At 45.5% G+C, this 10,321-nt stretch overlaps 21 non-coding genes across 21 annotated transcripts; all 21 read left to right on the top strand.

The window, feature by feature from the left end:
- Nucleotides 1-504: 504 nt before the first annotated feature.
- On the top strand, nt 505-577 carry Trnaf-gaa (transfer RNA phenylalanine (anticodon GAA)). The gene has a single exon. It is a non-coding gene; the product is annotated as a tRNA-Phe (tRNA).
- Nucleotides 578-1,360: 783 nt separating this feature from the next.
- On the top strand, nt 1,361-1,433 carry Trnaf-gaa (transfer RNA phenylalanine (anticodon GAA)). Its single transcript has one exon. It is a non-coding gene; the product is annotated as a tRNA-Phe (tRNA).
- Nucleotides 1,434-2,519: 1,086 nt separating this feature from the next.
- Trnaf-gaa (transfer RNA phenylalanine (anticodon GAA)) lies at nt 2,520-2,592 on the top strand. Its single transcript has one exon. It is a non-coding gene; the product is annotated as a tRNA-Phe (tRNA).
- A 355-nt stretch (nt 2,593-2,947) lies between these two features.
- Trnaf-gaa (transfer RNA phenylalanine (anticodon GAA)) lies at nt 2,948-3,020 on the top strand. Its single transcript has one exon. It is a non-coding gene; the product is annotated as a tRNA-Phe (tRNA).
- Nucleotides 3,021-3,375: 355 nt separating this feature from the next.
- On the top strand, nt 3,376-3,448 carry Trnaf-gaa (transfer RNA phenylalanine (anticodon GAA)). The gene has a single exon. It is a non-coding gene; the product is annotated as a tRNA-Phe (tRNA).
- A 355-nt stretch (nt 3,449-3,803) lies between these two features.
- Nucleotides 3,804-3,876, top strand: Trnaf-gaa (transfer RNA phenylalanine (anticodon GAA)). The gene has a single exon. It is a non-coding gene; the product is annotated as a tRNA-Phe (tRNA).
- Nucleotides 3,877-4,231: 355 nt separating this feature from the next.
- Nucleotides 4,232-4,304, top strand: Trnaf-gaa (transfer RNA phenylalanine (anticodon GAA)). Its single transcript has one exon. It is a non-coding gene; the product is annotated as a tRNA-Phe (tRNA).
- A 355-nt stretch (nt 4,305-4,659) lies between these two features.
- On the top strand, nt 4,660-4,732 carry Trnaf-gaa (transfer RNA phenylalanine (anticodon GAA)). The gene has a single exon. It is a non-coding gene; the product is annotated as a tRNA-Phe (tRNA).
- Nucleotides 4,733-5,087: 355 nt separating this feature from the next.
- Nucleotides 5,088-5,160, top strand: Trnaf-gaa (transfer RNA phenylalanine (anticodon GAA)). Its single transcript has one exon. It is a non-coding gene; the product is annotated as a tRNA-Phe (tRNA).
- A 355-nt stretch (nt 5,161-5,515) lies between these two features.
- Trnaf-gaa (transfer RNA phenylalanine (anticodon GAA)) lies at nt 5,516-5,588 on the top strand. The gene has a single exon. It is a non-coding gene; the product is annotated as a tRNA-Phe (tRNA).
- A 355-nt stretch (nt 5,589-5,943) lies between these two features.
- Trnaf-gaa (transfer RNA phenylalanine (anticodon GAA)) lies at nt 5,944-6,016 on the top strand. The gene has a single exon. It is a non-coding gene; the product is annotated as a tRNA-Phe (tRNA).
- A 355-nt stretch (nt 6,017-6,371) lies between these two features.
- On the top strand, nt 6,372-6,444 carry Trnaf-gaa (transfer RNA phenylalanine (anticodon GAA)). Its single transcript has one exon. It is a non-coding gene; the product is annotated as a tRNA-Phe (tRNA).
- Nucleotides 6,445-6,799: 355 nt separating this feature from the next.
- Trnaf-gaa (transfer RNA phenylalanine (anticodon GAA)) lies at nt 6,800-6,872 on the top strand. Its single transcript has one exon. It is a non-coding gene; the product is annotated as a tRNA-Phe (tRNA).
- A 355-nt stretch (nt 6,873-7,227) lies between these two features.
- On the top strand, nt 7,228-7,300 carry Trnaf-gaa (transfer RNA phenylalanine (anticodon GAA)). Its single transcript has one exon. It is a non-coding gene; the product is annotated as a tRNA-Phe (tRNA).
- A 355-nt stretch (nt 7,301-7,655) lies between these two features.
- Trnaf-gaa (transfer RNA phenylalanine (anticodon GAA)) lies at nt 7,656-7,728 on the top strand. Its single transcript has one exon. It is a non-coding gene; the product is annotated as a tRNA-Phe (tRNA).
- A 355-nt stretch (nt 7,729-8,083) lies between these two features.
- Trnaf-gaa (transfer RNA phenylalanine (anticodon GAA)) lies at nt 8,084-8,156 on the top strand. The gene has a single exon. It is a non-coding gene; the product is annotated as a tRNA-Phe (tRNA).
- A 355-nt stretch (nt 8,157-8,511) lies between these two features.
- On the top strand, nt 8,512-8,584 carry Trnaf-gaa (transfer RNA phenylalanine (anticodon GAA)). Its single transcript has one exon. It is a non-coding gene; the product is annotated as a tRNA-Phe (tRNA).
- A 355-nt stretch (nt 8,585-8,939) lies between these two features.
- Trnaf-gaa (transfer RNA phenylalanine (anticodon GAA)) lies at nt 8,940-9,012 on the top strand. Its single transcript has one exon. It is a non-coding gene; the product is annotated as a tRNA-Phe (tRNA).
- Nucleotides 9,013-9,367: 355 nt separating this feature from the next.
- Trnaf-gaa (transfer RNA phenylalanine (anticodon GAA)) lies at nt 9,368-9,440 on the top strand. The gene has a single exon. It is a non-coding gene; the product is annotated as a tRNA-Phe (tRNA).
- Nucleotides 9,441-9,795: 355 nt separating this feature from the next.
- Trnaf-gaa (transfer RNA phenylalanine (anticodon GAA)) lies at nt 9,796-9,868 on the top strand. Its single transcript has one exon. It is a non-coding gene; the product is annotated as a tRNA-Phe (tRNA).
- Nucleotides 9,869-10,223: 355 nt separating this feature from the next.
- On the top strand, nt 10,224-10,296 carry Trnaf-gaa (transfer RNA phenylalanine (anticodon GAA)). Its single transcript has one exon. It is a non-coding gene; the product is annotated as a tRNA-Phe (tRNA).
- Nucleotides 10,297-10,321: the final 25 nt, after the last annotated feature.

Raw genomic sequence — 10,321 nt, 5'->3', positions numbered from 1 at the left:
CACAGCCTTCATTTGGACACAAGACAATTGGCTGGCTCTATATGCAGTTCGTTTGAAACGACAGGTTTGCTCGTCGGCCGGAATAGCTCAGTTGGGAGAGCGTTAGACTGAAGATCTAAAGGCCCCCGGTTCAATCCCGTGTTCCGGCACAGAGTGCAGGACTCTGGCGGCTGACCCTATTTTTTGGGTAGTCAGTCTAGGAATTTATTCATCTCTGACCACTTGTCAAAAGTCATCCACCTGCCGGAGCATATGCAAACTATTTTACATGAGAATATATTCATGAGCCCCTTTTCAGTGGAGATTCTAGACGTTCATGGAAATGTAGTTGAAACTTCCCTGTCACTTTTGACTTATCCTGTCTGACGAATGACTGGTCAGCACAAGAATATACGTTCAGTGGTCTGCAAAGCAATTTCAAATGAAAACACAGCCTTCATTTGGACACAAGACAATTGGCTGGCTCTATATGCAGTTCGTTTGAAACGACAGGTTTGCTCGTCGGCCGGAATAGCTCAGTTGGGAGAGCGTTAGACTGAAGATCTAAAGGCCCCCGGTTCAATCCCGGGTTCCGGCACAGAGTGCAGGACTCTGGCGGCTGACCCTATTTTTTGGGTAGTCAGTCTAGGAATTTATTCATCTCTGACCACTTGTCAAAAGTCATCCACCTGCCGGAGCATATGCAAACTATTTTACATGAGAATATATTCATGAGCCCCTTTTCAGTGGAGATTCTAGACGTTCATGGAAATGTAGTTGAAACTTCCCTGTCACTTTTGACTTGTCCTGTCTGACGAATGACTGGTCAGCACAAGAATATACGTTCAGTGGTCTGCAAAGCAATTTCAAATGAAAACACAGCCTTCATTTGGACACAAGACAATTGGCTGGCTCTATATGCAGTTCGTTTGAAACGACAGGTTTGCTCGTCGGCCAGAATAGCTCAGTTGGGAGAGCGTTAGACTGAAGATCTAAAGGCCCCCGGTTCAATCCCGGGTTCCGGCACAGAGTGCAGGACTCTGGCGGCTGACCCTATTTTTTGGGTAGTCACTCTAGGAATTTATTCATCTCTGACCACTTGTCAAAAGTCATCCACCTGCCGGAGCATATGCAAACTATTTTACATGAGAATATATTCATGAGCCCCTTTTCAGTGGAGATTCTAGACGTTCATGGAAATGTAGTTGAAACTTCCCTGTCACTTTTGACTTGTCCTGTCTGACGAATGACTGGTCAGCACAAGAATATACGTTCAGTGGTCTGCAAAGCAATTTCAAATGAAAACACAGCCTTCATTTGGACACAAGACAATTGGCTGGCTCTATATGCAGTTCGTTTGAAACGACAGGTTTGCTCGTCGGCCGGAATAGCTCAGTTGGGAGAGCGTTAGACTGAAGATCTAAAGGCCCCCGGTTCAATCCCGGGTTCCGGCACAGAGTGCAGGACTCTGGCGGCTGACCCTATTTTTTGGGTAGTCAGTCTAGGAATTTATTCATCTCTGACCACTTGTCAAAAGTCATCCACCTGCCGGAGCATATGCAAACTATTTTACATGAGAATATATTCATGAGCCCCTTTTCAGTGGAGATTCTAGACGTTCATGGAAATGTAGTTGAAACTTCCCTGTCACTTTTGACTTGTCCTGTCTGACGAATGACTGGTCAGCACAAGAATATACGTTCAGTGGTCTGCAAAGCAATTTCAAATGAAAACACAGCCTTCATTTGGACACAAGACAATTGGCTGGCTCTATATGCAGTTCGTTTGAAACGACAGGTTTGCTCTAGGAATTTATTCATCTCTGACCACTTGTCAAAAGTCATCCACCTGCCGGAGCATATGCAAACAATTTTACATGAGAATATATTCATGAGCCCTTTTTCAGTGGAGATTCTAGACGTTCATGGAAATGCAGTTGAAACTTCCCTGTCACTTTTGACTTGTCCTGTCTGACGAATGACTGGTCAGCACAAGAATATACGTTCAGTGGTCTGCAAAGCAATTTCAAATGAAAACACAGCCTTCATTTGGACACAAGACAATTGGCTGGCTCTATATACAGTTCGTTTGAAACGACAGGTTTGCTCGTCGGCCGGAATAGCTCATTTGGGAGAGCGTTAGACTGAAGATCTAAAGGCCCCCGGTTCAATCCCGGGTTCCGGCACAGAGTGCAGGACTCTGGCGGCTGACCCTATTGTTTGGGTAGTCAGTCTAGGGATTTATTCATCTCTGACCACTTGTCAAAAGTCATCCACCTGCCGGAGCATATGCAAACTATTTTACATGAGAATATATTCATGAGCCCCTTTTCAGTGGAGATTCTAGACGTTCATGGAAATGTAGTTGAAACTTCCCTGTCACTTTTGACTTGTCCTGTCTGACGAATGACTGGTCAGCACAAGAATATACGTTCAGTGGTCTGCAAAGCAATTTCAAATGAAAACACAGCCTTCATTTGGACACAAGACAATTGGCTGGCTCTATATACAGTTCGTTTGAAACGACAGGTTTGCTCGTCGGCCGGAATAGCTCAGTTGGGAGAGCGTTAGACTGAAGATCTAAAGGCCCCCGGTTCAATCCCGGGTTCCGGCACAGAGTGCAGGACTCTGGCGGCTGACCCTATTTTTTGGGTAGTCAGTCTAGGGATTTATTCATCTCTGACCACTTGTCAAAAGTCATCCACCTGCCGGAGCATATGCAAACTATTTTACATGAGAATATATTCATGAGCCCCTTTTCAGTGGAGATTCTAGACGTTCATGGAAATGTAGTTGAAACTTCCCTGTCACTTTTGACTTGTCCTGTCTGACGAATGACTGGTCAGCACAAGAATATACGTTCAGTGGTCTGCAAAGCAATTTCAAATGAAAACACAGCCTTCATTTGGACACAAGACAATTGGCTGGCTCTATATACAGTTCGTTTGAAACGACAGGTTTGCTCGTCGGCCGGAATAGCTCAGTTGGGAGAGCGTTAGACTGAAGATCTAAAGGCCCCCGGTTCAATCCCGGGTTCCGGCACAGAGTGCAGGACTCTGGCGGCTGACCCTATTTTTTGGGTAGTCAGTCTAGGGATTTATTCATCTCTGACCACTTGTCAAAAGTCATCCACCTGCCGGAGCATATGCAAACTATTTTACATGAGAATATATTCATGAGCCCCTTTTCAGTGGAGATTCTAGACGTTCATGGAAATGTAGTTGAAACTTCCCTGTCACTTTTGACTTGTCCTGTCTGACGAATGACTGGTCAGCACAAGAATATACGTTCAGTGGTCTGCAAAGCAATTTCAAATGAAAACACAGCCTTCATTTGGACACAAGACAATTGGCTGGCTCTATATACAGTTCGTTTGAAACGACAGGTTTGCTCGTCGGCCGGAATAGCTCAGTTGGGAGAGCGTTAGACTGAAGATCTAAAGGCCCCCGGTTCAATCCCGGGTTCCGGCACAGAGTGCAGGACTCTGGCGGCTGACCCTATTTTTTGGGTAGTCAGTCTAGGGATTTATTCATCTCTGACCACTTGTCAAAAGTCATCCACCTGCCGGAGCATATGCAAACTATTTTACATGAGAATATATTCATGAGCCCCTTTTCAGTGGAGATTCTAGACGTTCATGGAAATGTAGTTGAAACTTCCCTGTCACTTTTGACTTGTCCTGTCTGACGAATGACTGGTCAGCACAAGAATATACGTTCAGTGGTCTGCAAAGCAATTTCAAATGAAAACACAGCCTTCATTTGGACACAAGACAATTGGCTGGCTCTATATACAGTTCGTTTGAAACGACAGGTTTGCTCGTCGGCCGGAATAGCTCAGTTGGGAGAGCGTTAGACTGAAGATCTAAAGGCCCCCGGTTCAATCCCGGGTTCCGGCACAGAGTGCAGGACTCTGGCGGCTGACCCTATTTTTTGGGTAGTCAGTCTAGGAATTTATTCATCTCTGACCACTTGTCAAAAGTCATCCACCTGCCGGAGCATATGCAAACAATTTTACATGAGAATATATTCATGAGCCCTTTTTCAGTGGAGATTCTAGACGTTCATGGAAATGCAGTTGAAACTTCCCTGTCACTTTTGACTTGTCCTGTCTGACGAATGACTGGTCAGCACAAGAATATACGTTCAGTGGTCTGCAAAGCAATTTCAAATGAAAACACAGCCTTCATTTGGACACAAGACAATTGGCTGGCTCTATATACAGTTCGTTTGAAACGACAGGTTTGCTCGTCGGCCGGAATAGCTCAGTTGGGAGAGCGTTAGACTGAAGATCTAAAGGCCCCCGGTTCAATCCCGGGTTCCGGCAGAGAGTGCAGGACTCTGGCGGCTGACCCTATTGTTTGGGTAGTCAGTCTAGGGATTTATTCATCTCTGACCACTTGTCAAAAGTCATCCACCTGCCGGAGCATATGCAAACTATTTTACATGAGAATATATTCATGAGCCCTTTTTCAGTGGAGATTCTAGACGTTCATGGAAATGTAGTTGAAACTTCCCTGTCACTTTTGACTTGTCCTGTCTGACGAATGACTGGTCAGCACAAGAATATACGTTCAGTGGTCTGCAAAGCAATTTCAAATGAAAACACAGCCTTCATTTGGACACAAGACAATTGGCTGGCTCTATATACAGTTCGTTTGAAACGACAGGTTTGCTCGTCGGCCGGAATAGCTCAGTTGGGAGAGCGTTAGACTGAAGATCTAAAGGCCCCCGGTTCAATCCCGGGTTCCGGCACAGAGTGCAGGACTCTGGCGGCTGACCCTATTTTTTGGGTAGTCAGTCTAGGGATTTATTCATCTCTGACCACTTGTCAAAAGTCATCCACCTGCCGGAGCATATGCAAACTATTTTACATGAGAATATATTCATGAGCCCCTTTTCAGTGGAGATTCTAGACGTTCATGGAAATGTAGTTGAAACTTCCCTGTCACTTTTGACTTGTCCTGTCTGACGAATGACTGGTCAGCACAAGAATATACGTTCAGTGGTCTGCAAAGCAATTTCAAATGAAAACACAGCCTTCATTTGGACACAAGACAATTGGCTGGCTCTATATACAGTTCGTTTGAAACGACAGGTTTGCTCGTCGGCCGGAATAGCTCAGTTGGGAGAGCGTTAGACTGAAGATCTAAAGGCCCCCGGTTCAATCCCGGGTTCCGGCACAGAGTGCAGGACTCTGGCGGCTGACCCTATTTTTTGGGTAGTCAGTCTAGGGATTTATTCATCTCTGACCACTTGTCAAAAGTCATCCACCTGCCGGAGCATATGCAAACTATTTTACATGAGAATATATTCATGAGCCCCTTTTCAGTGGAGATTCTAGACGTTCATGGAAATGTAGTTGAAACTTCCCTGTCACTTTTGACTTGTCCTGTCTGACGAATGACTGGTCAGCACAAGAATATACGTTCAGTGGTCTGCAAAGCAATTTCAAATGAAAACACAGCCTTCATTTGGACACAAGACAATTGGCTGGCTCTATATACAGTTCGTTTGAAACGACAGGTTTGCTCGTCGGCCGGAATAGCTCAGTTGGGAGAGCGTTAGACTGAAGATCTAAAGGCCCCCGGTTCAATCCCGGGTTCCGGCACAGAGTGCAGGACTCTGGCGGCTGACCCTATTTTTTGGGTAGTCAGTCTAGGGATTTATTCATCTCTGACCACTTGTCAAAAGTCATCCACCTGCCGGAGCATATGCAAACTATTTTACATGAGAATATATTCATGAGCCCCTTTTCAGTGGAGATTCTAGACGTTCATGGAAATGTAGTTGAAACTTCCCTGTCACTTTTGACTTGTCCTGTCTGACGAATGACTGGTCAGCACAAGAATATACGTTCAGTGGTCTGCAAAGCAATTTCAAATGAAAACACAGCCTTCATTTGGACACAAGACAATTGGCTGGCTCTATATACAGTTCGTTTGAAACGACAGGTTTGCTCGTCGGCCGGAATAGCTCAGTTGGGAGAGCGTTAGACTGAAGATCTAAAGGCCCCCGGTTCAATCCCGGGTTCCGGCACAGAGTGCAGGACTCTGGCGGCTGACCCTATTTTTTGGGTAGTCACTCTAGGAATTTATTCATCTCTGACCACTTGTCAAAAGTCCTCCACCTGCCGGAGCATATGCAAACTATTTTACATGAGAATATATTCATGAGCCCTTTTTCAGTGGAGATTCTAGACGTTCATGGAAATGTAGTTGAAACTTCCCTGTCACTTTTGACTTGTCCTGTCTGACGAATGACTGGTCAGCACAAGAATATACGTTCAGTGGTCTGCAAAGCAATTTCAAATGAAAACACAGCCTTCATTTGGACACAAGACAATTGGCTGGCTCTATATACAGTTCGTTTGAAACGACAGGTTTGCTCGTCGGCCGGAATAGCTCAGTTGGGAGAGCGTTAGACTGAAGATCTAAAGGCCCCCGGTTCAATCCCGGGTTCCGGCAGAGAGTGCAGGACTCTGGCGGCTGACCCTATTGTTTGGGTAGTCAGTCTAGGGATTTATTCATCTCTGACCACTTGTCAAAAGTCATCCACCTGCCGGAGCATATGCAAACTATTTTACATGAGAATATATTCATGAGCCCCTTTTCAGTGGAGATTCTAGACGTTCATGGAAATGTAGTTGAAACTTCCCTGTCACTTTTGACTTGTCCTGTCTGACGAATGACTGGTCAGCACAAGAATATACGTTCAGTGGTCTGCAAAGCAATTTCAAATGAAAACACAGCCTTCATTTGGACACAAGACAATTGGCTGGCTCTATATACAGTTCGTTTGAAACGACAGGTTTGCTCGTCGGCCGGAATAGCTCAGTTGGGAGAGCGTTAGACTGAAGATCTAAAGGCCCCCGGTTCAATCCCGGGTTCCGGCAGAGAGTGCAGGACTCTGGCGGCTGACCCTATTGTTTGGGTAGTCAGTCTAGGGATTTATTCATCTCTGACCACTTGTCAAAAGTCATCCACCTGCCGGAGCATATGCAAACTATTTTACATGAGAATATATTCATGAGCCCCTTTTCAGTGGAGATTCTAGACGTTCATGGAAATGTAGTTGAAACTTCCCTGTCACTTTTGACTTGTCCTGTCTGACGAATGACTGGTCAGCACAAGAATATACGTTCAGTGGTCTGCAAAGCAATTTCAAATGAAAACACAGCCTTCATTTGGACACAAGACAATTGGCTGGCTCTATATACAGTTCGTTTGAAACGACAGGTTTGCTCGTCGGCCGGAATAGCTCAGTTGGGAGAGCGTTAGACTGAAGATCTAAAGGCCCCCGGTTCAATCCCGGGTTCCGGCAGAGAGTGCAGGACTCTGGCGGCTGACCCTATTGTTTGGGTAGTCAGTCTAGGGATTTATTCATCTCTGACCACTTGTCAAAAGTCATCCACCTGCCGGAGCATATGCAAACTATTTTACATGAGAATATATTCATGAGCCCCTTTTCAGTGGAGATTCTAGACGTTCATGGAAATGTAGTTGAAACTTCCCTGTCACTTTTGACTTGTCCTGTCTGACGAATGACTGGTCAGCACAAGAATATACGTTCAGTGGTCTGCAAAGCAATTTCAAATGAAAACACAGCCTTCATTTGGACACAAGACAATTGGCTGGCTCTATATACAGTTCGTTTGAAACGACAGGTTTGCTCGTCGGCCGGAATAGCTCAGTTGGGAGAGCGTTAGACTGAAGATCTAAAGGCCCCCGGTTCAATCCCGGGTTCCGGCACAGAGTGCAGGACTCTGGCGGCTGACCCTATTTTTTGGGTAGTCAGTCTAGGGATTTATTCATCTCTGACCACTTGTCAAAAGTCATCCACCTGCCGGAGCATATGCAAACTATTTTACATGAGAATATATTCATGAGCCCCTTTTCAGTGGAGATTCTAGACGTTCATGGAAATGTAGTTGAAACTTCCCTGTCACTTTTGACTTGTCCTGTCTGACGAATGACTGGTCAGCACAAGAATATACGTTCAGTGGTCTGCAAAGCAATTTCAAATGAAAACACAGCCTTCATTTGGACACAAGACAATTGGCTGGCTCTATATACAGTTCGTTTGAAACGACAGGTTTGCTCGTCGGCCGGAATAGCTCAGTTGGGAGAGCGTTAGACTGAAGATCTAAAGGCCCCCGGTTCAATCCCGGGTTCCGGCACAGAGTGCAGGACTCTGGCGGCTGACCCTATTTTTTGGGTAGTCAGTCTAGGGATTTATTCATCTCTGACCACTTGTCAAAAGTCCTCCACCTGCCGGAGCATATGCAAACTATTTTACATGAGAATATATTCATGAGCCCCTTTTCAGTGGAGATTCTAGACGTTCATGGAAATGTAGTTGAAACTTCCCTGTCACTTTTGACTTGTCCTGTCTGACGAATGACTGGTCAGCACAAGAATATACGTTCAGTGGTCTGCAAAGCAATTTCAAATGAAAACACAGCCTTCATTTGGACACAAGACAATTGGCTGGCTCTATATACAGTTCGTTTGAAACGACAGGTTTGCTCGTCGGCCGGAATAGCTCAGTTGGGAGAGCGTTAGACTGAAGATCTAAAGGCCCCCGGTTCAATCCCGGGTTCCGGCACAGAGTGCAGGACTCTGGCGGCTGACCCTATTTTTTGGGTAGTCAGTCTAGGGATTTATTCATCTCTGACCACTTGTCAAAAGTCATCCACCTGCCGGAGCATATGCAAACTATTTTACATGAGAATATATTCATGAGCCCCTTTTCAGTGGAGATTCTAGACGTTCATGGAAATGTAGTTGAAACTTCCCTGTCACTTTTGACTTGTCCTGTCTGACGAATGACTGGTCAGCACAAGAATATACGTTCAGTGGTCTGCAAAGCAATTTCAAATGAAAACACAGCCTTCATTTGGACACAAGACAATTGGCTGGCTCTATATACAGTTCGTTTGAAACGACAGGTTTGCTCGTCGGCCGGAATAGCTCAGTTGGGAGAGCGTTAGACTGAAGATCTAAAGGCCCCCGGTTCAATCCCGGGTTCCGGCACAGAGTGCAGGACTCTGGCGGCTGACCCTATTTTTTGGGTAGTCACTCTAGGAATTTATTCATCTCTGACCACTTGTCAAAAGTCATCCACCTGCCGGAGCATATGCAAACTATTTTACATGAGAATATATTCATGAGCCCTTTTTCAGTGGAGATTCTAGACGTTCATGGAAATGTAGTTGAAACTTCCCTGTCACTTTTGACTTGTCCTGTCTGACGAATGACTGGTCAGCACAAGAATATACGTTCAGTGGTCTGCAAAGCAATTTCAAATGAAAACACAGCCTTCATTTGGACACAAGACAATTGGCTGGCTCTATATACAGTTCGTTTGAAACGACAGGTTTGCTCGTCGGCCGGAATAGCTCAGTTGGGAGAGCGTTAGACTGAAGATCTAAAGGCCCCCGGTTCAATCCCGGGTTCCGGCACAGAGTGCAGGACTCTGGCGGCTGACCCTATTTTTTGGGTAGTCACTCTAGGAATTTATTCATCTCTGACCACTTGTCAAAAGTCCTCCACCTGCCGGAGCATATGCAAACTATTTTACATGAGAATATATTCATGAGCCCTTTTTCAGTGGAGATTCTAGACGTTCATGGAAATGTAGTTGAAACTTCCCTGTCACTTTTGACTTGTCCTGTCTGACGAATGACTGGTCAGCACAAGAATATACGTTCAGTGGTCTGCAAAGCAATTTCAAATGAAAACACAGCCTTCATTTGGACACAAGACAATTGGCTGGCTCTATATACAGTTCGTTTGAAATGACAGGTTTGCTCGTCGGCCGGAATAGCTCAGTTGGGAGAGCGTTAGACTGAAGATCTAAAGGCCCCCGGTTCAATCCCGGGTTCCGGCAGAGAGTGCAGGACTCTGGCGGCTGACCCTATTTTTTGGGTAGTCAGTCTAGGGATTTATTCATCTCTGACCACTTGTTAAAAGTCATCCACCTGCCGGAGCATATGCAAACTATTTTACATGAGAATATATTCATGAGCCCCTTTTCAGTGGAGATTCTAGACGTTCATGGAAATGTAGTTGAAACTTCCCTGTCACTTTTGACTTGTCCTGTCTGACGAATGACTGGTCAGCACAAGAATATACGTTCAGTGGTCTGCAAAGCAATTTCAAATGAAAACACAGCCTTCATTTGGACACAAGACAATTGGCTGGCTCTATATGCAGTTCGTTTGAAACGACAGGTTTGCTCGTCGGCCGGAATAGCTCAGTTGGGAGAGCGTTAGACTGAAGATCTAAAGGCCCCCGGTTCAATCCCGGGTTCCGGCACAGAGTGCAGGACTCTGGCGGCTGA

Source organism: Haliotis asinina, chromosome 1 (assembly GCF_037392515.1).
Source record: "Haliotis asinina isolate JCU_RB_2024 chromosome 1, JCU_Hal_asi_v2, whole genome shotgun sequence".
Taxonomy (NCBI): Eukaryota; Metazoa; Mollusca; class Gastropoda; order Lepetellida; family Haliotidae; genus Haliotis; species Haliotis asinina.
The sequence above is the reverse complement of the archived record's forward strand: the minus strand, read 5'-3'. Positions and strand labels throughout refer to the sequence as shown.